At 41.7% G+C, this 23,459-nt stretch overlaps 1 long non-coding RNA gene across 1 annotated transcript; it reads right to left on the reverse strand.

The window, feature by feature from the left end:
* Positions 1 to 594: 594 nt before the first annotated feature.
* LOC147032943 (uncharacterized) lies at positions 595 to 21,583 on the reverse strand. The gene is made up of 3 exons (XR_015055410.1): positions 16,288 to 21,583; positions 15,984 to 16,055; positions 595 to 2,000 (listed from the first exon to the last, which is right to left on the reverse strand). It is a non-coding gene; the product is annotated as an uncharacterized LOC147032943 (long non-coding RNA).
* Between the last annotated feature and the right edge of the window lie 1,876 nt (positions 21,584 to 23,459).

A 23,459-nucleotide genomic window follows, 5' to 3' on the forward strand; every position in this document is an offset into this window, starting at 1 on the left:
TTGGGTATGTGACACGGATGAAATTATTAGATTTTTTAATGAAAATCCGGATCCGGATCTGAATCGAAGAATTTTTTTTCATTCATTCTTCACCATTGAGAGGTAGGACGAAAACGATATATAGCACAATATCTCAAAAAGTTATCGACGGATTCTGGCGAAACTTGGTGGATGAGTCGGTTAGGTGACAAGAAACAGGCTGATGAAATTCTAGTTCAGGTCCGAATCCAGATCCAGCCGATCAGGTGGGACACAAATCGTAAACTAATCAGCCTGGTGGAGGTATGCACTCCACTGAGTGCCCTTCCACTTCCCAATTGTGATTTTCTCTACCTTCTGCACTCAATTTATGCTTCTGTCTTTTTTAGTCGTTTCTCTTGTGGAGTTTATTTCATACCTTTATGTTCCCTCATGTGGCATTTGACATTTTGGTCAAGCCATTATCTGTTGCTCTGATATTTTTTAAATTTAATTTGATTTAATCTGATTTTATTAAAAGCCTCATCTCTTCAATAAGCTGGGTCTGGGTGAATTAAAAAAGCAACATTCAATACATTTTAAACACTCAAATGAGAATTTTTATTTTCATCGAATGTTCGTCTTGCAAAGGAACCTCTGCAAGGCAAGAAAACAAATACGTTCACATAAGTGTACTTTGTATGAGTTACAGAAACGTCACAGGAGCAGACAATGGACCAATCAACACAGTACATGACATTTGAACCTGAGGTCATAGCATCAGGCATCTCATATGGGAACACAAAACAGCCCTGTGGGTACGCCATTGTGAAGTTTTCCTTTATTACCATCACCAGAGGAGTAGGTATTGCAACTGGGTCCATTTGTTTCACCTTACATAACGTGAGTATATGTATTAATTACATTCGACCCTTTACAACTCTAAGACCCCTCAAAATCTTGACAAACCTGAGACCCATTAAGACTTTAAGGACCATAAAAACCGACAAAGACCTTAAAATTCCTAAAATTATTAAGACCCACAAGAGCCTTTAGAACCGAAAGACACTTTGAGACCTTTGAGATCCTTTGAAACCTCTAAGACCCTTCAGACCCTTAATAACCTTCAGACCCCAAAGCTCCTTTAGGACCATATAACCCTTTAGGACCCCCAAGACCTTCCAAACCCTTTAAGATTCCTAAGACCCTTTCAACCCCTATCACCCTTTAATACGCTGAAGACCCTGAGACCCATAAGACACTTAAAGCCCTTTTGACCCCAAAGACTTTTTCGACCCTTAAGACCACAAAGACCTTTTAGATCCTGAAGATCCTATAGATCACCATGGCATTTTAGATCCTATAGACCCCTAAAACCTCTCTGACACTTCAGACCACTTCGACCCTGTAAACCTTTTCAGACCATTCGACTTTTTGACTATTTGACCTTCACAACTTTTCAGACCTTTGACCTTTACACATTTACAACTCGACCAATTAGGCATTTCATTTGCAATCAACGACCTTTCAATTAGTACAACCAGCCATTTATTTGCCACACAAAATACACCACACAAAACAAGTCCTGGTGCCGGTCTGCAATCCTTGATTGCTCTTTCTTGTTGTGCGCGGTTTGGATGCCATTTTTGAACACTCTTTGAACAGTATTGCCGAGTTATAGGTGGCAACAAGCATTTCTCAAAATACATGGCATAATTATTTTTTAAAGTGTGAGGGAGAGCATTAAAATGGTCATTTATGTGAAGGTTACAGTTTTGTTTGGATCATAGTTGTATCAATCTATTTTATTAAATAGTTATAACGACAAAAATAACGTGATGGCTAAAATCCCACAAATCCACCACATTGTCCTCTCAACTTCTCCACCTCTTGCCAGTGCCCTATCAGGCCTCAGGCGCTGGAATGCCATTCTTGGGGAGGCTCAAAGGGCACCGTTCATTCAGTGCTGGCGGTTTGTGAATCAACAGTGCGGTCTGGAGACTAAGGTGTGCCAGCTGGCAGTGAGTAAACGCTGACAAGAGCTGGGGGAACGAAGGAAAGTGAAAGCATTCTGTCCGGGGCATTACCTGCTCACCTCGTGAGAAAATCGAAAAGCCACAGTTAACTGTTCTTATAATCATTATTATTATTATTATTATTCTGATGTACATTTTTTTTCACCAAATTATACCTCCTTTTCACAATCCAACTAAATCACACCTACTGCACTGTTCGAATTTATTAAGTGTCACTTTTGCACCGTTTCACGTATTGAACAATTTTACTTCCACTCCCTTGGATTCATGAGTTACACGATTCCGGTATCTGAGTTTGTTGTTTAGATACAATATTCTTCTTCATTTCCTGGTGTCCCTGCAGGGTTGAGCATTCTTTACCAATGATAAATGCAAACTAACGTTCCTTGGATGGACATAAGCTGGGTGTCCCATCATACCATCAGTATTAGTTGTTTGATGGTAAAACAAGCTCAAATGAGCTAAGATCCTCGTCCTCTTAATGATGACGTCATAAAAACGAATATGACGTCATTGTGATGTATCAGGTTTGCGATAAATTATCTGTGCTAATGCTCGGCTTGATTCCCGCAAACAAAATTCAAACAGCTTGCCTAGTTTAATGGTACAGGCGATTTCCATTGGCGGCGATATAATGACGTCAACTTTTTTTCTAGGAAGAATTTTCAAAATCGGAGATGGTTACTACCTGCGCGTGGGATTTCTGCATATACACGGCAAGTTTCACGAAGATCCGATGAAAACTCTGGGTTGTGAAACAAAAAATGTCAAAAAATAGGAATGACGTCATAAAAATTGATATGACGTCATAGTGATGTATCATATGTGCGTTAATTCATCTCTGCTAATGCCCTGTTTGATTCCCGCAAACAGAATTCAAAAATCTTGCCTAGTTTCGGAGATAATTTTTTAGGCGTTTTCCATTAGCGGAGATATTTTGACGTCATAACTTTATTTCGAGGAGGAATTTTCAAAATCGGAGATGGTTACTGTCTGCACAGAGTATTTTTACAGATATATATATATATATATATATATATATATATATATATACATATATATATATATATATATATATATATATAAATATACATATATATATATATATAAATATATATATATACCAAGTTTCAGGGAGTTTGAATGAAAACTGTAGGCTGTGAAACAAAAAAGTCCACAAGAAGAAGATGAAGAACAACAACGTGAGTAAGACTTAGAGGTCCTCCACGAGGATCTAAAAATAAGCTGCGCAAAGCAACCCGAGGAGACTGACTCAAGGAAAATGCGACACTGTTTCGCACCCGTCCCAGAGTTCCTCAACAACTGCAAAGACGTTTGCACATAGTACGTAGCACTTACCTTAAGTAAGTCTTCTTGGGTTGCTTTACACAGCTTATTCCGCAAGAAGAGTGTGGGCAGGGTCAATCATTTATATAATCCTAGCCACCTGGGTGTAGTCAATTAGTTGAGAGCTGATTGGCTATTTCCTCCATTCACAGGTGAGAGATGTGGGTGGATCTTTACATATTACATATATATGAGCCTGGTGTTGGCGCAGTGGTTAGGGCAGCGGCTTGGGATCCAAAAGGTCCTGAGTTCAAGCCCTGTTGGGCCACTGAATTAATACACCAGGGGGTTGACTCAGCCTATCATCCTTCCGAGGTCGGCGAAATGAGTACCAGTGTACTGGGCCGGTGTATACCCCAGTTAAAATCGGTGTACTATATCCCTGTGTCGTAAGAGGCGACCAGGGTTGCATCAGGAAGGGCATCCGGCGTAAAACATGTGCCAAATCACTCTGCGGATCATACGGATGATCCGCTGTGGCGACCCCTAACGGGAGCAGCCGAAAGAAGATATATATATATATATATATATATATATATATATATATATATATATGTATATATATATATATATATATATATATATATATATGTATATATATATATACATATATATATACATATATATATACACGTGTGTGTGTGTGTGTGTGTGTGTGTGTATGTGTGTGTGTGTGTGTGTGTGTGTACAGTATATGTGGACATATGGACATGTATATATATATATTATATATATATATATATATATATATATATATATATATATATATATATATGTATATACACATACATACATTTGTTTTGGCCCGATCAATCAATTTTACAAATTTGGCCTGTGTTAACCTTTTGACCTTAAAATATATTTGTGGTTGAATTCATTAACCTGATGTGCAAATCCTGTTCAAATTTCAAGTCAATCATATAAAAATTGAGGATTATTTGTCGAAAGTGATCCTAAGTTGCTGACCATTTGGCCTATGTTGACCTTTTTGCATGGGCTGACCTCAAAAATAATTGGTGGTTGCATTCAGTGAGTTGATATGAATATCCTGTTCAAATTTCAAGTGAATCTGATGAAAATTGACAATTTTAGAAATTTGGCCTATGTTGACATCTTGAAAAATGTCTACCTCAAAATAATTGGTCCTTGAATTCAGTAAGCTGATATGCAAATGGCCTTCAAATTTCAAGTCAATCGGATGAAAATTGACAATTTTAGAAACAATATTTTTCATGTGGCTCATGTTTAAATTTTAGCCAATGTTGGTTGATATATTGGCCAATATTGACCTCAAAAATAATGTGGTTGAATTTATTGATCTGATATGCAAATGCTCTTCAACTTTCAAATTAATTGGACTAAAATTGATGATTTTAGAAAATTGGCCTATGTTGACCTTTTGGCTGATGGTGAACCACAAAAATAATAGGTGGATGAATTCAGTGACCTAATCTGCAAATCTTGTTCAAATGTCAAGCCAATCGGATAAAATGAGGATTTTAGAAATCTGGCCTTTGTTGTCCTTTTGGTCTATGTTGACCTTTTCGGTCCACCAAATTTCACGAAACTTCAATGCGGCACCGTCACAGGTTCAGTGACATTAATCTCTGAAAATTTCAGAATGATCGGTTGAGCAGTTTGGGCTGGAGGCGAGCGAACACACAAACAAATAAACAAATGGAGGCAATCAACATCCTTGTCAAAAATTCAAACAAATGAAAAATCATGCATAGTGACAACTTGGCAAAACAGCACAAAGTAGAAAGGCACTCAGTAAAGCACAAGCCTCTGCCAGGTGGAACAGTTTACGTTTTGTATCCCACTGATGGGATGGATCCGAACCAAAATCAAATCCGCTTGTTATTGTCACCTATTCAACTCATCCGACCTTGTTTTGTCATAACTCGTCCACAACTTTTTTGAGATCCAGTGGTATATTTAGTTTTTGGCCCTATCTATCAATTTTAGAAATCAGGCCTGTGTTGACTTTTTGACCTTAAAATTAATTAGTAGTTGAATTCAGCAACCTGACATGAAAATGCTCTTCAAATTTCAAGTTAATTGGATTAAAACTGAGGATTTTCGAAATTTGGCCTATGTTGACCTTTTGGACTATTTTGCCGATGATAACCACAAAAAATAATAGGTGGTTGAATTCAGTGACCTGATATGTAAATCCTTTTCAAATTTCAATCCAATCGAATTAAAATTGAGGATTTAGAAAATCTGGCCCAACTGGCCTTTTGACCTATTTTGACATTTTGGCCTATGTCTACCTCAAAATTAATAGGTGTTTGAATTCAGTGACTTCATATGAAAATGCTCTTCAAATTTCAAGTCAATCGGATGAAAATGGAGGATTTTAGAAATACCACCTTAATTATTGACCTTGGGGCAATGGTGACATTTTGGTCCATGTTGACCTCAAAAATAATTGGCTCATTGAATTCAGTGACCTGAAATATAAATCCTCTTCAAATGTCAAGTCAATCGGATGAAAATTGAGGATTTTAGAAAATTTGGCCCAAATTGGTCTATTGGCATATTTTGACCTTTTGACGTATATTTATCTCAAAATTATTAGATGGTTGAATTGAGTGACCTGATTTGCAAATACTTTTCAAATTTCAAGTTAATTGGATTAAAATTGCGGATTTTAGAAATTTGGCCGATGCTGACCTTTTGGTCTATGTTGACCTTTTCGCCTATGGTAACCACAAAAATAATAGATGGTTGAATTCAGTGAAATGATCTGTAAATCATTTTCAAATTTCAACTCATTTGGATGAAAATTGAGGATTTAGAAAATTTGGCTCAAATTGGTCTTTTGGCCTATGTTTACCTCAAAATTAATAGGTGTTTGAATTCAGTGACTTGACATGAAAATACTCTTCAAATTTCAAGCTAATTGGATTTATATTGAGGATTTTAGAAACTTGGCCTTTGTTGACCTTTTGGTCTATGTCGACCTTTTTGCCTATGGTAACCACAAAAATAATTGATGGTTGAATTCAGTGACATGATCTGTAATTTATTTTCAAATCTCAACTCAATTGTATGAAAATTGAGGATTTAGAAAATTTGGCTCAGATTGGCCGATGGCGACCTTTTGGCCGATGGTAACCTCAAAATTAATAGGTGTTTGAATTCAGTGAGCTGACTTGGAAATGTTCTTCAAATTTCAAGTTAATTGGATTAAAATTGAGGATTTTAGAAATCTGGCCTTTGTTGTCCTTATGGTCTATGTTGACCTTTTGGCCTATGTTTACCTCAAAATTAACAGGTGGTTGAATTCAGCGACCTGATGTGCAAATGCTCTTCAAATTTCAAGTCAATCGGATGAAAATTGAGGATTTTAGAAAATTTGGTCCAAATTGGCCTTTTGGCCCATGTTGATCTCAAAATTAACAGGTGGTTGAATTCAGCGACCTGATATTTAAATGGTCTTCAAATTTCAAGTCAATCGGATGAAAATGGAGGATTTTAGAAATCCCACCTTAATTTTCGACCTTGGGCCAATGGTGACATTTTGGTCCATGTTGACCTCAAAAATAATTGGCTCGTTGAATTCAATGACCTGAAATATAAATCCTCTTCAAATGTCAAGTCAATCGGATGAAAATTGAGGATTTTCGAAAATTTGGCCCAAATTGGCCAATTGGCATATTTTGACCTTTTGGCCTATCTTTTCCTCAAAATTATTAGGTGGTTGAATTGAGTGGCCTGATTTGCAAATAGTCTTCAAATTACGAGTTAATTGGATTAAAATTGAGGATTTTAGAAATTTGGCCGATGCTGACCTTTTGGTCTATGTTGACCTTTTCGCCTATGGTAACCACAAAAATAATAGATGGTTGAATTCAGTGGCATCATCTGTAAATCATTTTCAAATTTCAACTCATTTGGATGGAAATTGAAGATTTAGAAAATTTGTCAAAATTGGCCTATTGGCCGATGTGGACCTTTTTGGTCGACCAAATTTTACGAAACTTCAATGCGGGACCGTCGCAGGACCGGTGACATTAATTTGAAAATTTCAGAACGATCGTTTGAGCAGGCTGGGCTGGAGGCGAGCAGACACACAAACACACCAAAGCACACACAAACACTTATTGTTTTTTGCCAAGTAACAAACTAACTGGTCGAAATAAATGCAAATAACCTCTCCTCTAGTGAGAGTAACGAGGAAAAGACACGTTATGTAACAGCCGCATGGTTTTATTAATTTTGCTGTCCAGAGTTAAAGGGCGAGCCCATATTTACAAGATTAGTGTGTTCGCACAACTGGCTTGAGTGGTCACGTGACATGGCAGATTGTGTACGATTGGGTTCTTCGATCATGAATAACAATTATGTGGCTTACGTCGTGACATTGTTTGATAGTTTGTAACGTGACATGGATGATGTTTTCGAATGAGAATGCTCGTGAAAGTTTTGAACAAAATCGGACCATGTATGGCCAATAAATGGTTGGGGACACATTTAAGTAACAAAATGCCCACCAGTCGACCATCTTGGATCTGATCTCAAAAAAAACCCCAAAATCACGTGCACATGTAAGCAGTCATTCTTTATGAGTGTGCCAAGTTTGAGCAACGTCGGTAAATGCATGTCCGACCTATGGTTGAGGTCGTGGTCAATACCGGGGTTTTTTTGTTTTTTTTTACAATTAAAATTGCCGCCAGTCTACTTGTCGGTCATCTTTGATCAGATCGCAAAATGAAGTGAGGTGCACATGTATACCATCATGTACTGTGCTTGTGCCAAGTTTGAACAAAATTGGTTCATACATGTCCGAGAAATGGTTGGGGACACGTTGAAGTGACGAAATGGCCGACAGTCTGCCATATTGGATTTCATCTCACAACAAAACGGCGTGCCTATGTAAGTCATCCATTGTTATCCGAGTGCCAAATTTAAACAGGATCGGTGAATGCATGTCCGAGAAATGGTTGGGGACACGTTGAAGTGACGAAATGGCCGACAGTCTGCCATATTGGATTTCATCTCACAACAAAACGGCGTGCCTATGTAAGTCATCCATTGTTATCCGAGTGCCAAATTTAAACAGGATCGGTGAATGCATGTCCGAGAAATGGTTGAGGACGTGTTCAACTTTGGGTTTTTACAACTAAAATGGCCGTCTGTCAGTCATATTTGATCGAATCACGGAACAAATTGATGTGTATATGTACATCATCATGCATTGTCTTTGTGCCAAGTTTGAATAAAATTGGTTCATACATGTCCGAGATATGGCTGAGGACGGACAGACGGACGGAGGAGACACAATCCATCAGTCCCCCGTTTCAGATTACGTCCAATAGGGACTAATGATGACCATTGAAGAACATTTTGCATCTTGATTTGGACATCGAGCTAAATGCACTGGTCAGCATGATTCCATCTTCATTTGTAGCTCAACTGGAACGTAGTTCCGGGTAGCTTAAGGGATGACGCGTCGTCCGTCCGTCAGTCTGTCCTCAAATATTTTCAACTTCTTCTCTGAAACTACACATACGATTTCTATGGAGCTTTACCACAACGTTCATCACTGTACATGTACCAAAGTTTGTTCATGGTATGAAAAATAACGGGCCCCATGGGGGTTATGGGGGTTGCCCCCCAAAATAGGTATTTGCTTTCTTCTCAGAAACTACACAGACAATTCAAATGAAACTTCACCACAACCTTCATTACCTGTGATGTACCAACGATTGTTCATGGCATTTAAAAAAATCAGGGACAAAGGGGTTCTACAGGGGGGTTGCCCCCCAAAAGAGGAATTTGCTTTCTTCTCAGAAACTACACACAAAATTCCGATGAAACTTCACCACAACCTTCATCACCTGTGGTATACCAAAGTTTGTTCATGACAGTAGAAAATCGGGGTCTAAGGGGATGTAAGGAGGGGTTGCCCCCCAAAATACGTATTTGCTTTTTTTACTTCGAAACTACACACACAATTTTGATGAAACTTGACCAGCACCTTCATCACCAGTGATGTACTAAAGTTTGTTCATGGCGTTAATAATATTAGGGTTTAAGGGATTATATGTGTGGATTGCCCCTCGAAATATGTATTTACTTTCTGCTATGAAACCGGACACAATTTTGATGAAACTTGACCACAACCTTTGTAACCCACGATGTACCAAAGTTCGTTCATGACATTAAAATAAAAATCCATAGGTATTTACTTCTTTGTTACATATTTTGTGGGTCACCCATGCCTACCAGTGGTTCCCTGGTTATCTTATCCAGCTGCTCCCAGGTGAGCCCCCAGGAGTATTGCCCCGATGTTTTAAAACTAGCATGTCATGCTCTCCGTTCCTTCTCTATTTTCAGCTTGATAATGTTTATTAAAATTCCCCAAAATAGTGTGCTTTAAACAGAGAGTAAGTTCACTACTTGATATTTTTTTATATTTTATTGTCTGCTTCCTTTGCTCTCATTAATTAGTGCTATAAACTACAAAGCCTGGTGTTGGCTTCACAGTTAACGTGGCTGGCTGGCTTCAGATCTTAGGGTCTTGAGTTCAAGCCCCTGGTGTGCCGATGAAACAACACCAAAGTGGGTTGACTTAGCCTGCCATCCTTCAGAGGTCAGCAAAATGAGTACTGTACCAGATTAAAGCGAATTTCTCGGCACACCTGAGCTCTTGACCATGTGCAAAGCTTTCATCCACAGTCTGATGGAGTACTGCTCTCCCCTCTGGGTTGGTACTCCTGCCTCTTACCTTTCTCGACTTCACGCTGTGTAAATCAAGGCATTTAGGATCATTGCATCTCCCACGACGAGGCTGAGTCTTTGGGTCTCTCAATCTCTCACCGCAGGCAGGTCGGTGGTCTTTCTGTCTTCTACCGTCTCCTCTCCAGTCTTGCCCCCCCCACCCCATCCTGCCCTCTCTGTGTCCCCCTCCCCCATTTTTCCACAGGGTGCTCAAGGTCCACCAGCAACCCCCTTCTGCTGAAAATGCCAAAATCAAGAAACACTGCTCACCTTCACTCTTTCATTCCCCTTTTTTCCCCACCTTTAGAACAAACTCCCACACTCTCTTCAATCCCTCTCTTTCCTCCAGATCTTCAAAACAGCTGTTCACCACCATCTTTCATCTTCACCCATCCAAATCCATGATCTTTTCTACCCCCATTAATCCACCCCAAACCCACCTCCTTCAAATTCCCTGCTTTCCTTCCTGAAAGTGCCTGTAGTGTAAGGACCTGAAAGTCCCTGTAGTGTAAGGACCTGAAAGTCCCTGTAGTGTAAGGACCTGAAAGTCCCTGTAATGTAAGGACCTGAAAGTCCCTGTAGTGTAAGGACCTGAAAGTCCCTGTAGTGTAAAGACCTGAAAGTCCCTGTAGTGTAAAGACCTGAAAGTCCCTGTAGTGTAAAGACCTGAAAGTCCCTGTAGTGTAAGGACCTGAAAGTCCCTGTAGTGTAAGGACCTGAAAGTCCCTGTAGTGTAAAGACCTGAAAGTCCCTGTAGTGTAAAGACCTGAAAGTCCCTGTAGTGTAAGGACCTGAAAGTCCCTGTAGTGTAAGGACCTGAAAGTCCCTGTAGTGTAAAGACCTGAAAGTCCCTGTAGTGTAAAGACCTGAAAGTCCCTGTAGTGTAAGAACCTGAAAGTCCCTGTAGTGTAAAGACCTGAAAGTCCCTGTAGTGTAAGGACCTGAAAGTCCCTGTAGTGTAAGGACCTGAAAGTCCCTGTCGTGTAAGAACCTGAAAGTACATCTGGTGTCCATCTTGTTAACCCTGCATACTCCGCCCTATCCCTCTCCCTTCCACAGATCTCATGTATCCGTTACAGTTTTGTGCTTCCTCTCCTGCCCCTCTTGTCTCCTGTTCCCATTGTTGTATATTCTGTGTATTATCTCTTCTACGAGTCTCGAGATTTTATATAAAAAAATTTCCCCCATATCCAGGCGATGCATGACGTCATCGCCTGGTACCGAAGATCTCAATTTTCACTCCAGTTTCTTGTTTGTTTATTTGTCTGGCGATATCTCAGCCATCCTTTGAGCAAGGAAGCTGAAATTTGGGGACAAAAGTGAAGATGTGCTTTGGCAAAAACTGTGTTTTTATTTTTTGATTAATTAATTGATTGATTACTTAATTATTATCGATTTATTAATTCCTTATTTATTTTCTTTCTCATTTGGGTAATATCTCAGGCACCTTTTGAGCGAGGAAGCTGATATTTGTACACGGCAGTGAACAAGTGATTTGGCTATTAACAGTATTTTTGATTTATTGGTTAATCGATTAATCGATTAATTATTCATTTTTCGAAAAATTACTTAATTTTCAAAAACTTACATATTCGGATGAAACAGTGGTGGTTTTGGTATGCTATGAGCCATTTGATTAAGAAATTAATTATTTTACGATTATTATTTATTTACATTAATTATGCAATTAATCAATGAATCAATCAGTAATTGCACACCGCTCCCTCCCAAATCTGGCTCCATGTGTTGCACAGCAGCATTGCCAGTTGCCGAAGGTGCCCCGGCAACGTCGCGCGCTGGAGGATTTGTTATTCATTTATTTATTTTTGCATGTGGGCGGTGTACTTTGAATGTATCTGTACTTGCTTGTTTATCCGTCTGTCTGTGAACAGAATATCTCTAAAAGTTACGGGTTGATTTCGAGGAAACTCAGTGGACAGGTTGGGTGTGTGACAAGGACCAATTGATTCGATTTTGGTGAAGATCTGGATTTGGATCCGGATACGAGATTTTTAAAGTGATTCTTCACCAATGAGTGAGATGCCTAAAAACGAGATGTTGCACGATATCTCAGAAAGATAGGGACGGATTCTGACGAACCTTGGTGAACAGATTAGTTGTGTGAAGAGGATGAGTTGATTCGATTTCGGTGAAGATCTGAATGTACATAAGAGAATTTTTTTTTTTAGAAGTCAAAATCAGTTCACAAAATTTTGAATGATTCTTCACCATTGAGAGATGGGGCCAAAAACGATATGTATCATGATACTGCATTTAAAAAGTTGTGGAATGATTATGACAGCTTGGTGGATGAGTTGGGTAGGTGACAAGAACAAGTTAAATACATTTTGGTTAAGATACGGAACTAGATCCGGCCTGTCAGTGGGATACAAAAAATTAAGATCTCCTATCGCTACTTTCTCAAACATCAACTCATCCTGGGAATTCTTTCAAAGAAACTTGCTCTCCCTCATGCACAGATTTATCCCCTCTCGCCTTCAGTTGTCCGACCCTTCCTCCCGCCCTTGGATCACTGAACCTTGTGGCGAGGCAGTTGTCCTGAAACAACTTGCCTTTGCCTCATGGAAAGCAAACCCTACTAAGGCACTCTCAGTTCCTTCCATAAAGCTAAGAACAAGTGTGTATCTACCCTCAGGAGAGCCAGAAAACAACATCTTTCTCATCTCAAGCCTGAACTCTCAAACCTCTCTCCCTCCTCAAAATCCTGGTGGCATCTAATGAAAAATATTTCTGGTGTAAGTTCCCCTCCATCCGCTCCCTGACCTCAGATGGCCGCACAGCTGATACCGCACATGAAAAGGCAGAATGCCTAAACTCGGTGTTTGCAGCTAAATCTTGTGGCCAAAACCCATCACTTTCTCTACCCACAATACCCAGTCGCACCCAACTGTCCCTGGACTCTGTGTCCTTTTCTCCTGACAAGGTGGAGAGCTTGCTGTCAAACCTCGACTCAGATTCTGCAACCGGTCCAGACGGCATCAGCCCACGTGTCCTCAAAGCCTGCTCTTCTGCTCTTGCTCACCCTCTCTCTGTTCTATTCACCCTCTCATTGCTCAAGGTCATCTGCCATCTGCTTGGAAATCAGCAAACATCACTGCTCTGCACAAAAAAGGTGCAAAAACAGATCCCTGCAACTACAGACCAATCAGCCTTCCACCAATCATCAGCAAGGTGATGGAATCCATCATCGCTTCAGACATCAAATCCTTCCTCTTCTCCAATGGCTTGATTTCCGATCATCAATTTGGTTTCAGACCAGGTCACTCTACCCTGGATATGCTGCTTCTACTCTCCCATCAATGGATGGAGGTCCTCAATGCCAGACAGGAAATCCAAGCCGTATCCCTGGATATATCACGTGCTTTTGACACAGTCTGGCACCCGACCCTGCTCACCAAACTCTCTTCCCATGGTATCCAAGGCCATCCTCTACTCATGGCTCACAGACTTCCTCTCCTGTCGCAGTCACCGTGTGGCCCTAAATGGAGTTCTTTCATCCCCCTTCCTGTGCAGGCTGGAGTTCCTCAAGGTAGCGTTCTGGGCCCTGTTATTTTTCTGGTTTTCATCAATGATCTCTCCGACTCTCTGGAAAATCCTCTATTTCTCTTTGCCGATGACTCCACCCTCTGCTGTATCATCTGTCATCCCTCAGACCGGCAATCAGCAGCTTCTTCGCTCACTGCAGATCTGGATAAAATCACAAACTGGTCCAACACGTGGAACATGTCTTTCAATCCAGACAAATCTCACACTCTCACTATGTCTCTTCGAAAGGACCGTTTAGAAAACCCCCCCATACACTTTCTCAACAATCCTCTGGAAGAAGTCCTTTATTTCAAGCCTCTGGGTCTCACTATCTGCCATGACCTTTCCTGGGAAAGTCACATTTCCAACCTCGCCTCAAAAGCGAGTCGCCGACTGGGAATCCTCCGTGGTGCAAAGTCCTTCCTCGGCCCACCTGAGCTCCTGACCACTTACAAAGCTTTTGTCCACAGCCTGATGGAGTACTGCTCTCCCCTCTGGGCTGGTGCTCCTGCCTCCCACCTTTCTCGGCGTCACGCTGTAGAAACCAAGGCATTTCGGATCATTGGCATCTCCCGCAATGAGGCTGAGTCTTTGGGCCTCTCACTCAATCATCGCAGGTCGGTCGGTGGTCTTTCTGTCTTCTACCCTCTCCTCTCCAGCCTCGCCCCCTTGCTCTCTCTGCGATTTGTCCCCACCACATTTCCACAGGGTGCTCAAGGTCCGCCAACAATCCCCTTCTGGTAAAACTATCAAAATCATGAATCACTGCTCACCTTCACTCTTTCATTCCTCTTTTTTCCCGCCTTTGGAATAAACTTCCTCACTCTATTCTTTCCCATTCTTCCCTCCAGGCTTTCAAAACAGCTGTTCACCACCACCTCTTATCTTCCCCCATCCAAATCCTCGATCTTTTCTACCCCCGATAATCCACCCAAGCCCACCTCCTTCAAATTCCCTGCTTTCCTTCCTGAAAGTCCCTGTAATGTCCATCTTGTATTCCCCATGTTCCCCGTCCCATCCCTCTCCCTTTCACAGATCTCCTAATGTCTCTATTCCCCACTGTTTTGTCCTTCCCACTCCCTCCCCTCTTGTCTCATGCCCCCTTGCTGTGCGTTGTGCGTTAGCTCTCACACGAGCCTCGACAAGGTATACAAAAGAAAAAACTGTTCAGCCTGGCTGAGATATGTGCTCCACCTTGTGCTGTTCTGGTTCTTTCTGAAATCCAAGTCATATTGAAAGATTATCCTGATTAAAAGCTGCATTTTGTAGCATAATTTAACTTGTTTTTCCATCAAGTTCATCACACAAAGGGTCGTTGTTTGATAAACCAGGAGTTTGGGAAGGACCACCTGTTGTTTTGGAAAATAACTTATTGTTTCTTGCTTTCTGTAAAAGTTATAAGATTGTGTAAGTTCCTGTTTGATGATGAACTCGTCGAATGCCAGAGGATGTGATATGACTTTGTACGTTGGAAGAGCAGTCACCACAACCCACACTAATAAACCCATCAAATATTGATGAACAATGCAACTGATGTTTTTGTGGGACAAAAATACAGCCTTAAAGTTGCACGTGAAGTCGGCTCCAAAAATCCCAAAATCTGGTTGTTTTTCCTACGCACACTGTCTGAATTTCTAGCTATAATCAGATGTCCCTGACAATTGCAGAAAGACAAAACCTGCCAGAGGAGAACACGAGGTTCCTGTGGAAAGAGGGTGTAAAATACGCGGAAATTGTTTGACAATTTAAAGGCGTCGGTGGTTCGTTTGACCCGACACTTTGGTGCTCCATTTTAGGAAAGAAAACAGCCTCCTTATGGCCTGCCAGGAAGTGGGCAGGAATATACCAATGAATGATTTGATGACAGGATCGGAAAGTTTCCACAATGCTCACGTTGGTGAGTTTTACAATGCAGGTGTCAAAAAGCAAAGGTGACAGCTTAAACGGTGGGGAAAAGGGTAAAATAAGGGACAGTCCAGAGATACGGATAGTCAAGTGCGCATTGGATGTGGATAAGATTTTACAGTCGACATGTGATTTGGGATTTCTCGGGGAAAAATGTCCCATGATTGATGATCGCCTGGACACACGCGCATACCCATATCAAAAAGAACTATCAGAAATACTACAGTATGCAATTAAGATGCTTTGCAAAGTTTATGACATAGCGCAAGTTTTGAGTTCAATTGAAGCACCACTGCACGTAAGCTCAAAATTTAAAAACCTGGGATTTACTATCTCTGATTGTCTTCTAATATTCCACTCAACATCCTTATTTGAAAACAAAAAAAAGGCACTGTTAAACAGTAAATGTGCAACTTAGTGAATTTCTCAGCATTTAAAGTGGAGGCAAGCATTCTTTACCTTTGTCATCACCTCATCAGCTGGAAATCCATACTTCCATTGAAAAACCTCGATATTTCACCAAAATGACACCTGAAACATGAAAGACAAGCAATCAACATGTTATAGTGCCTTGTACACCTTATTTGAAAGCGCATGTTGATGTCATATTTGCCAGATGCCTGATTTCACAAACACATGAAGTGCAGTGAGCTTACTTTGTTTCATGTATGTTGAACGACTTGCAAAGGAAAATATTTCTGGTAAGCATGAGCAGTGGTAAGGTCTTACTCGAGCTTTGCACAAGATGGTCAAACAAACCCACCTCTCTATTTCCTTGGTCATCCATGAGAAGAGGTTCAGCCTTTTGAATTTCTTCGCCCCACCATCCACAATGACCTCCCCTGGACCACATTGTGAAGCTGGCCTTCAAAGCCATCTGCAGACTGGACTTCCTCTGTGGATCCCTGGAAATCAGAGTTACTCACAGTCCCCATAGGCCCTGTTCATAGCTAAATGGAGTCGTTTTTTTGTATCCATAGTCATGGCTCGTGGAGGAGCTCGAACACAGAACAGATCAGGACATATTAGACCAAAAATAACAGTATAAAGAATGGGGGGAGAGGGAGGAGGAGGGCACACCAATAGCAGGGTTGAGGGACAAAATAGAAGACTTGGAGACATAAGGGACATGTCAATGGGGAAGAATGAGAGCAAGCGACGGGGGGGATGAACAAGATAGATACAGCTGCAAACTTTCAATCATAGAAGTGGAAGTAAAAACTAGAAACCTAGAAAGAGGTGGGCTTTGGTAGCGTTAACAAGGATAGAAAAGATCATAGTTGTGGATTGGGTGAACAGTGGGCTTGAAGCCTGGGGGAAGAATGAGGTTGAATAGACTGAGGAAGTTAGTTTCACAGTTGGGACAAAAAAAAGAGGAACAAATCAGGACTTTTAGTACTCGATCGTTGCTTTCTTTAAGTCAACATAAACATGATACAGTTTCCTTTTCGTATTCCTGGCATAAAACCAAACTGGCAGTTGTCTATATATTTACTGCTTTCCTTCATCTTCTTTCAAGCGCCTTTTCAAAAACTTTAAATGCCCTTTCAAATAATATAACTCTTATGTAAGATCAACAAAATAAAGGGTCTCCCTTCATCATGAACAATGGCACGGTAGTGCTATTTGCCCAATCTTTAGGAACCACTCCTTCCTCCCAGATCTTTTTACATAACTCAGTCATCCATTTTATTCCTACATCTCCAGCAACCTGTATCGTTTCGACTGAGAATCCAGTTGGATTGGTGTACCACCTCTTACTCCTGCATTGGTGTCATGACATTGGGAGCAAATTTGGTGCGACCATTTTTCTGCACATAAATGGTTTGCACCCTGCCCCTGCGTATTGTTATTTGTTATTAGACGACCCGTGAACCCGTTGGGTTCCCGTTGTGACAGCGGTTGATGAAAAAAATCATTTCTAGAAAAAAAAAAAAGATAGCTCCAGCGAACGATACCACTGAGGTTGTTTGCATTGATCAAATTCTCCCGAAGAGCACTTGACTGAATCGGGAATTGATTTTTTTAATAATTTTTTTCGTTGCCTGATTTGAACGAAACTTGATACTGCACATCGCAGGAGAATGGTGAGTAAGTGGGCCCTAAAATGTTTGTGCTATCATGTACCGTTTTGGCTGTATTTCGGGAACATACATACATGATGAGAGTTTTAGTAATATATACATATATAAGATAGATAATGTGCTCAGAAAGAATATTTCTGATGCCAATTTTTTTAAATTATATTTATACATTTACTTTTAAATGAAGGTATTGCACTTACATGGAAATACGGGGTCATATTGTGATCTTTTCATCCCTTGCACACTTTAGGAAAATATTTCCAACAAGGAGTTAATACTCTTTGTCCTCTTTTGGGTGGTATGAGGAACAGATCTATGAACTATGAAAGCTAAATCTGGAATGGTTTTTGAAATATCGCATATGCAAGCCTAGTTACTGAGATGGTTGCCATGGAAACGTAATTCAACCAATCGCAGCCATGATCTAAACAGATTGAGACAATGTCATGAGGAATGGATATCAGCAATATGAAAGCAAAAGGTTTAACGTTTTTTGAAATATCGTGAAAACAAAAGTACATGGACGGATGATCATTTGGACGGAGCCCATTTTAATGTCCCCCCCCACCACCCGACCTTGTTGGAGGGGCGGGGGACAAAATGTAACAAACAGACTACAATCTATGACTTGTGTGTTAAACAGATGGAGAATGAACAAAGAAAACCCAAAGTTTGCGTCACTTGAGAGGTGATTGGAGTGCGTATTTTGGTGAGCAGAAAATAAAGATCGAGAACTTGTCAGGAGAAGGAATGATATTGAAAATAGAAGTACATTTGAACTCACACCAAAATGTGCTTCATTGGTACAGAGACTGCTACCAGGAAACCGTCCATCAAGGGAAATGGATACAGCCATGAAAGGAGATCACATTTCACTCTTGAAAATATCACAGTTGTTAACAAGGCCAAGCAAGGTTGGAAGTCCACCTGTCATACCCCCATTTGCACCCAAACTGAACCGTCTACTTCTGGATATTTCATGAGAAAGGCAGGCAAACCATATCAGACAGAACATTGCTTCATTTGTGACAGAGGCAAAAGGTTCAGCAAATTACATGAACTTTTCTCCTTTAAGGTTTGACGAAAGATAAATGAGGTGGCGCCTCATTTATGAGTAATAATAATGATCAGTGGAAGATGAAACTGCAGCTGATTTCTCCAGATAGTGCAACAGCTTATTCTTGTTAAAGATATGAAAACTCCTACATTATTTATATCCTCTGAGATAAATGATGTTGTCAACAGCAGGAAGACTTGCTTGATGACGAAGATGAAATTGAAAGAGTTGGTGCTGCGGACTGAGAATTCTTCAGCTTGCTCGTGGTAGTGCCTTCTATCCCTGCCAGTGCAGCCATCCGACCAGACGATGCATTACACAATGTGTACCATCGTGTCCTTGTGACATCCAATTTACCATTCCTGATATCGATATGAAGGACATCATTGGACCATATTCATTCTCCACCATATTCTGGGTTGGGCTTTGCTTGCAATGGATGGGCAGCTCCTTCCCATGTGATAATCAAACTAATTGCTGCATCGAGAGATTGCCGAGTTCGATGGAACAGAATCCGTATCTTTGGAGATGGAGATGGAGATGTTCCATCACATCGATATTTTTGGATACGGATGTTGAAGTAATTACCAGTGATGCATTGACAAAGCACATTGCACATTCAAAGGGAAAGGTGAGGAGCTGCAAGGACTTTTACAATTAATGAATATTCTCCATATTCTCATAATAGAGGTTTGGTGAAATTTTGATGACAAAATCTGAGATGTTCCCGGTACCTTGGTCTTAATGGACGATGGAGCAGGAAGTGCTTTGGGAACAATGCGAGTGAAGAGGAATAAATGGAGAAGATCGGTGAGGAATGGAGACATGGGCTGCAGCAAGGTACTTGCAGATATAAGGCCGACGCTTTATCAAAACGGCATCCCATGACTGATCGTGCCTCCAATGGAGTACCTGGATCCCTGGTCATCGAGGAAGGAGATATGGAGAGCAGGAGAAGTGGTGGGGCTGGAGAGAGAAGGCTCAATAAGCCATGGAGAGGTGGGCCATCTTGTGGTGTGCACAGCTTTGAGGCCTATGGCTTGCTGAGCTGCATGGCTGCTCACATCTCCAATGGACAACGTGAGGACCTGAACAATTCTTGTGCCGAGATGCTCATGGCAGACGACACTGGTTTTGTGGGCCATAGAGGGAAGAACGGGTAAGCACAGACTGGTACGAGGCTGCTCTGCCCCTGGTTGAGATGTCGGGCAGTCTGGCAGCTGACTCACGGAAGGAGAAATTCTTGCTGGGGCAGCAGGGGATGGTGTTGGCAGGGAGTCTGGGAGACATGAATAGTGTGTTGAGAGTGAAAGAAAAAAAATCTAGAATACAGGGAGATGTGGACCCCCTGACAGGCAAAGAAAGCTCTGCGTCTGTGCAGTCACACCATGTAGCCAGGATGTGCACTGATGTTTTTTTTTTTTTTTACTGCACTTCCTCAAATGGGACAAAACATCATCTCATAGTGAGGCAGAGATCTACACCATGGCGAGAAGCTGTGAAAGGTGCTACCTGCCCCATAACCACCAAAGGTAAACCTCCAGATGAGAGACTCAAATGAGGAAAGCTGGAGCTTGGCAAAAAAACAATATATCAGCCTTTATTGCAAAATGCATTCCCTGCATGAAGCTTGGGGAATGAAAGAGAAGGGAAAAGGAATATTAGACCAACTAAAGTCAACAAAATTGACCGGCAGAAAAGCGATGATCTCACTGTGCAAATTAGAAAGAGCGGTGTCGACGATCCACAAATATCAAACGAAAGAGAGAATGTAAATTAAAACGAGGGCCAGACAGCAAGTGGCAAGAGAGATAAATACAATGGGACTGGGGGATGAAGAGGAGGATGAAACGGACTTGACTGCAGTGCCATGGGGAGAGGCTGTGTGTGTGTGTGTGTTCTTCTTTCGGCTGCTCCCGTTAAGGGTTGCCACAGCGGATCATCCGTTATGATCCGCATTGTGATTTGGCAAAGGTTTTACACCGGATGCCCTTCCTGATGCAACCCGGGTCGCCTCTTACGACACAGGGATAAGGATTGGGTTTTGCCATGATTCCGGGCTGCCCTGCACCCTCTCATAGCGCGGCCCAACGCAGAGCTCCCGTCCTCAAGCGATCCTCCAACCCAAGTCTCCGAGTAGCCGGATTACAGGCGCACGCCACTACGCCCGGTGGGGAGAGGCTATGTAACAAAGCCAAAGCTTGGCTCACGGTTTAGCTCCAGAGGCAGAGACCAAGTATAACAGAAAGGAATGATGCAGACCTACCCCTGGAGAAAGAACAAGTCCAACCCACCAATTCAAACCAGATGACAAAAACACAGATCGAAAGGATGACAGTAAGAACGAAAAATGATAATGAGGAGGAAGACGAGGGAGAGAAACTGAACAGAGAAGAGGTGGAAGATGAGGACGATGATGAACAGCATATACCGGAGGAAGAGTTGGGCACCAAAAAAAGAGGAGATGAGATTGATACTACTCGGGGAAAGACCATGACTATCGAATATGAAACAACAAACAGGCAAAAAGACTGATAAGGAGAACCAATAGACCATTCAGAAGAATGATACCAAAATCAACTACGAGTATATAAAAAAGGAGCTCGGTCTGAGCATGCCTGCCTCCCTGTGTGCATCCATCCGTCACCAATTGTCGCACAGGGGATACCATGAATCAAGCAATCACGGTACCCCTGACACAATTCATCCACCCATTGGGACCATACTCTGTGCAGTGTCGGTGCTGCCGAAGCAGTCTCCTTGGCCATTGGGTACAATCCTAGACGAGTAGCCACTCCGACACAGGATATCAGCAAGCTGGCACTCATTTTGCCGACCTCGGAAGGATGACAGGCAGAGTTAACCCCACCTGGTATTAATTCAACAGACAAGTGGGATTTGAACTCAGGATCATAGGATCTCAAGCCCACCACCCTGACCATTAAGCCAACACCAGGCATCCTCCACAATCGGTAGCACATATGTGCGCAGCATAGCAATCAATCCACGCATACACACATGTGTATATATATATATATATATATATATACGTACACACAGCATATACAGTGTCTAAAGAAAGTCTTCACTCCCTTTCAAATTTTTCAACTTTTGTTACCTTGTCGCCTGGAATTAAACTGCATTAAATCAGACTTTCTCCACATCGTAACCCACAACTTCCAAGTGAAAAACAAATTACTCAAGTTCACAAAATTAATTAACAATACAAAACTAGAATTATCAAGGTTGGATAAATGTTCACACCCCTTATAATAGAAATTGTAAATTAGCTCACGTGTAACCAATCACCTTCAAAATCACACAAAGTTAATTGGCCTCCAACTGTGTTGAATGACAATGATTCTGATCATTTCAGAGTAAAATCAGCTGTTCCTGGAGGTTTCCTCTGCTGGGGAGTGCATTTCACAGCAAAGACTCAACCATGAGCACCAAGGAGCTTTCAAAAGACCTCCATGATAAAATTGTGGAAAGGCACGGATCAGGGGATTGGAATAAAATATTTCAAAGGCCTTGAATATCCCTTGGAGCACAGTTAACAAATCATTGAGAAGTGGAAGGCGTATGGTATCACCAAGACCCTGCCGAGATTCGGCCATCCCTCCAAACTGGATGACGAAGCAAGGAAGAGACTGATTGAAGCCACCAAGAGTCCAATGGCAACTTTGAAAGAGCTACATGTATTTATAGCAAAGACTGGTCACTTATCCAAACAAGATATTCTCGTTTGGTATTTTTAATTAATTTTCTGAAATTTGTAGAATTTGTTTTTCACTCCAAATTCACCCCCTTTATTTTAATTTTTTTTTTTTTGTATACCTTGTCGAGGCTTGTATGAGAGCTAGCACACAACGCACATCATGGGGGACACGAGACAAGAGAGGAGGGAGTGGGAAGGACAAAACAGTGGGGAACAGAGACATTAGGAGATCTGTGGAAGGGAGAGGGATGGGAAGGGGAACATGGGGAATAGAAGATGGACATTACAGGGACTTTCAGGAAGGAAAGCAGGGAATTTGAAGGAGGTGGGCTTGGGTGGATTATCGGGGGTAGAAAAGACCGAGGATTTGGATGGGGGATAAGAGGTGGTGGTGAACAGCTGTTTTTAAAGCCTGGAGGGAAGAATGGGAAAGAATAGAGTGAGGGAGTTTATTCCAAAGGCGGGAAAAAAAGAGGAATGAAAGCGTGAAGGTGAGCAGTGATTCGTGATTTTGGTAGTGTTACCAGAAGGGGGTTGTTGGCGGACCTTGAGTACCCTGCGGAAATGTGGTTGGGACAAATCGCAGAGAGAGCTGGGGGGGGGGAGGCTGGAGAGGAGACGATAGAAGACAGAAAGACCACCGACCAACCTGCGGTGATTGAGTGAGAGGCCCAAAGACTCAGCCTCATTGCGGGATATACCAATGATCCGCAATGCCTTGGTTTCTTCAGCGTGAAGCCGAGAAAGGTGGGAGGCAGGAGCACCAGTCCAGAGGGGAGAGCAGTACTCCATCAGGCTGTGGACAAAAGCTTTGTAAGTGGTCAGGAGCTCAGGAGGGCCGAGGAAGGACTTTGCACGACAGAGGATTCCTAGTCGGCGACTGGCTTTGGAGGCGAGGTTGGAAATGTGGCTTTCCCAGGAAAGGTCATGGCAGATAGTGAGAGCCAGAAGCTTGAAAGAAAGGACTTCTTCCAGAGGATTGTTGAGAAAGTGGATGGGGGGGGGGGGTTTCTAAACGGTCCTTTCGGAGAGACATAGTGAGAGTGTGAGATTTGTCTGGATTGAAAGACATGTTC

This window comes from Eptatretus burgeri, chromosome 2 (assembly GCF_056783735.1).
Source record: "Eptatretus burgeri isolate ZD-2024b chromosome 2, Ebu_testis_v1, whole genome shotgun sequence".
In the NCBI taxonomy this organism is placed as follows: domain Eukaryota; kingdom Metazoa; phylum Chordata; class Myxini; order Myxiniformes; family Myxinidae; genus Eptatretus; species Eptatretus burgeri.